We start from the raw sequence: 3505 nt of genomic DNA on the forward strand, positions 1-3505 counted from the left end.
CACACACACACACACACACACAACACACACACACAAATGGGACAGATATACACAGATACAGACACACTGGTGATTAACAAATTACACCTGTTGTTCCTGTAATCCAAACCAGAGCTGAAATACAAAAAAAGAAGAAACCATCAGCAGTTCTTCGGGGAGGCGGCTGCCAGCTGCTACCTGGAAGTTCTTGGCTGGTTTGAAAGTGAGCAATCACGTTTTGAATTCTACTTTCATGTGTGAGGTGTGGTTTTGTCCTTTTAATGAAATAATGTTTGTCTTTTTTTAAAATCCCAGTGTCCCCATGACTCATGTGTTTTATGGGCTCTAAGTTTCTTGATGCCCTTCCAGGAAACAGAAGGAAAACAACATTTCTCATTTCTTCCAAATGACCACATCTCTGTGTGCAATACCTCAGCCTGCCAACAGGGGTCAGTGTGTAACTACATCAACTTTTCTTATATCCTTTCTTTTCTATTCTTATTATTCATAATAACAAGGAAGACCTCTTTGTTTTTTTCCCCCTCCTCTCACCTTCTTTCTCACCCATTTCCACAATATTCCTTCCAATTTTTTATTAATATCAAGAAGAATTCCCATTCTCTTTTTTTATTCTCTCCCATCATCTACACTTGTTTTGGAAATATTAGAGGAATGTTTGCATTTTACCTCACATTCATTTGATTTGAGATTGTCTTGTCTGCATGTCCCATCCTCAGACATGAAGTTATCATTCGTCCATCCATCCTTTCTATTAATTTCCCCCCTAATCTCGTTTCTCCTCTTCTCCTCCTGTCTTGGAGATTATCGAGGAGGAAGGCTTTTTAGGTTTTTCCATCTCTCTTTGTGTTGCCTGTCCTCATCTCCTCCTCTTTTTCTCATCTCTCCTCCTCTTCGGCCGCTTCATCCCTTAATTTGTCTTATTCATTTAGAACTAAGTTACTCCTCTCCTTTTACCTCCATACCAAGTCTCCACACTTCTCTTTCGTCCTCTCTTTCCCCCATTGTTCTTCAAATATCAAGAGGTTTCATTGTCTTTTCTCTAGCTTTTCCCCTTCTCATTTTGTCTTGTTTACACCATTTCATCACTTCTTTTTTTCCATCCTTCCCCCTCTCCTCCTTTTGAAAATTATAGAAGAGGAAGGTTTTCTGGATTCATCCTCTCCTCTACTCCCTTCATTGTCTCCCCATCTCCACCTTTGTCCTATTCATTTATAAAGAAATTTCTCTTTTCTCCTCTCTTTTCCTTTCACTTCTTCCTTTCCTGGTATCCAAACATTTGTAGTGTCCTTCTTCTCACCTGTTCTTTATATATTAAGAGTTTTTTCTTTTCTCTAGCTTCTCATTCTTATTGCCTCGCCTCCTGCCCTCTACTCTCACCTCCTTCCACCAGTGTAAAAAATACATCTTCAGGCTCCTTCTGTTTCTTACCTGTTCTTCACACTTTTGTAGAGCCCTCCTTCGCCTCCTGTTTTATTTCACCTCATCTCATTCCCACTCTTCTTGTCTTTTTGTTTGAGGAAAAATGCAGAGGAAGGTGTTCTGACTGGGCCCTCATCTCTACTTCCCTTCTTTTGCAATCTTTTCTGCCCTTCTGTTCTCCTCTCCTGGACTCCCCTTTCCTCAGATTATAGCAGAAGGAGTTTAGCTTTTCCTCTACTTCCATCCTATTCTCACCTCTATTTCACAAAGTCCTCTTTTAGCTCATCTCACCTCATCTTCTCTGTCATTTAGCAATGACACAAAAAGGTTCCTCTAGTTCTCCCTCTCCTCTTCACCTAATCCTGGTCCCACTTTTGTAGTGTCCTCCTCGTTTTCTTGTTCTTCAAATATTTTTTGAGTTTCCTCTGCCTCCGAAAATGTTCCTCTTCCCTCTCATCTGTCTTGCCTTGGTAATTAAAAGTCCTCTCCTTTCTCTTCAACTCATCCTTACCTCCACACCTCATCTGTTTTGCATCGTTCTGTTTCCATCCTCCTTTTTCACGTTCCTTCTCTTGCCTCATCTCGTCTCTTCTGGATTTTTGGGTTCATCCTCTCCTCTCCTTTGTCTCTGCTGCTCTTTTCTAACCTCTTCTCGTCTTATTTCAAACCTCACCTCATTTTCTAGTCTTCACATTTCTGTTTTTTGTTGTGTTTTCTCTAGTTTCTTCTCTTGCTGCATCTTCTCTCCTCCTGTCCTTCACCCTTTCCTCTCATTGTTGAAATTATAGAGGAAGATTTTTAGGGTCTGTCCTCTCCTCTTCTGTCCTCTATTATCAAATTCCTCTTTTTTTTCTCTTCTCACCTGATCCTCTGGCCAATCCTTCTCTGTCCTGCTTCGTCCTGTTAATTTAGAAAGAAACATTTATGTCTCTTCTGCCTTCATGTCTCTATCTTTAATCTGCTCCCCTTGTTTTGGAAATTATAGAGGAAGAAGATGTGATTTGTCCTCCCTTCCCTTCCTCCCCTCTTGTCTCACCTCTTCTTGTAGTGTTGCCTTTTGTATTTTAAAATATTCTCAGTCTCAATTTTCCTTTTTTGCTCCTTAATGTTTTTGCATCTCATCTTGTCTTCTGACCTCCTCTTTCTCTTCTCATTTGCCCTTTTAATTTAGAAAAAACAGACTCCTCTCCTCTTCTTACTCTCTTTTCTCTCAGTTCATTTCACCTCCTCTCCCCTCCTCTATAAAGACCAAAAATAATTAATTTTAGAATTGCTCCTGCTGGCATCTCCCTTAGAAATCAAATTGAGCTATTTTCGCTTTCCATTTGGACACACACGCATGCGCATGCAGAGGGGAAGGTTTTTTGCTAATTCCACCTTTTTTTTTTCTTCCTGGCAGCAAAAAATGGAAAGTTGTTTATTCCAATGAACAGATGCCTCCATGACACACAAACACTCACACACACATAGTCACACAGACCATCAAACACACTCATGGGCACATGCACACACACACACACACAGACCACCCATGGCTGTGTGTCTGTGTGTGTTGCTGTACAGACACACACCACTAATTTTATCTCACATCAAACACACAAACTGCACATAACACACATGCACTTAAGTATGTGTGTTTCCCAGTAAGTAAGGAAGTGATCAGCGCCTACATCTCACTCTGGTGTTTGATGTGACATTTCTCCCTCCTGCAGGGAGAATAACTGAAAATATTCTCAGACCTTCTTCTGTGCAGAGGAAAATGGATCCGTGCAGATTTTAAAGCGTTGGCGGAGACGCTGGATCGCTCAGGCGGGGGACAGACTAAACCACTTTCAGGCCAAATTGACCCTTTGTCAAGTCTCGGCTCTCCTCCGCACTCCTTGGTTACGGTTGCTAAGAAGAACAAACAATAGCCTCAGAGAGTCTGTTTCCATTGAAAAACACCTGTTGATTTAATTGACTCGTATTTCTATTCAACAGCTTTCAGCCAGTCTTTCTGTGGTTTGGTAAAAATCTGGTTTTAGAATCTTGGTAGAGAGCTATGACTGAGCACCATATTGATATTCAGGGGACTGATGAAAACAGT

The sequence above is a fragment of the Dicentrarchus labrax genome, unplaced genomic scaffold (assembly GCF_905237075.1).
Source record: "Dicentrarchus labrax unplaced genomic scaffold, dlabrax2021, whole genome shotgun sequence".
In the NCBI taxonomy this organism is placed as follows: domain Eukaryota; kingdom Metazoa; phylum Chordata; class Actinopteri; family Moronidae; genus Dicentrarchus; species Dicentrarchus labrax.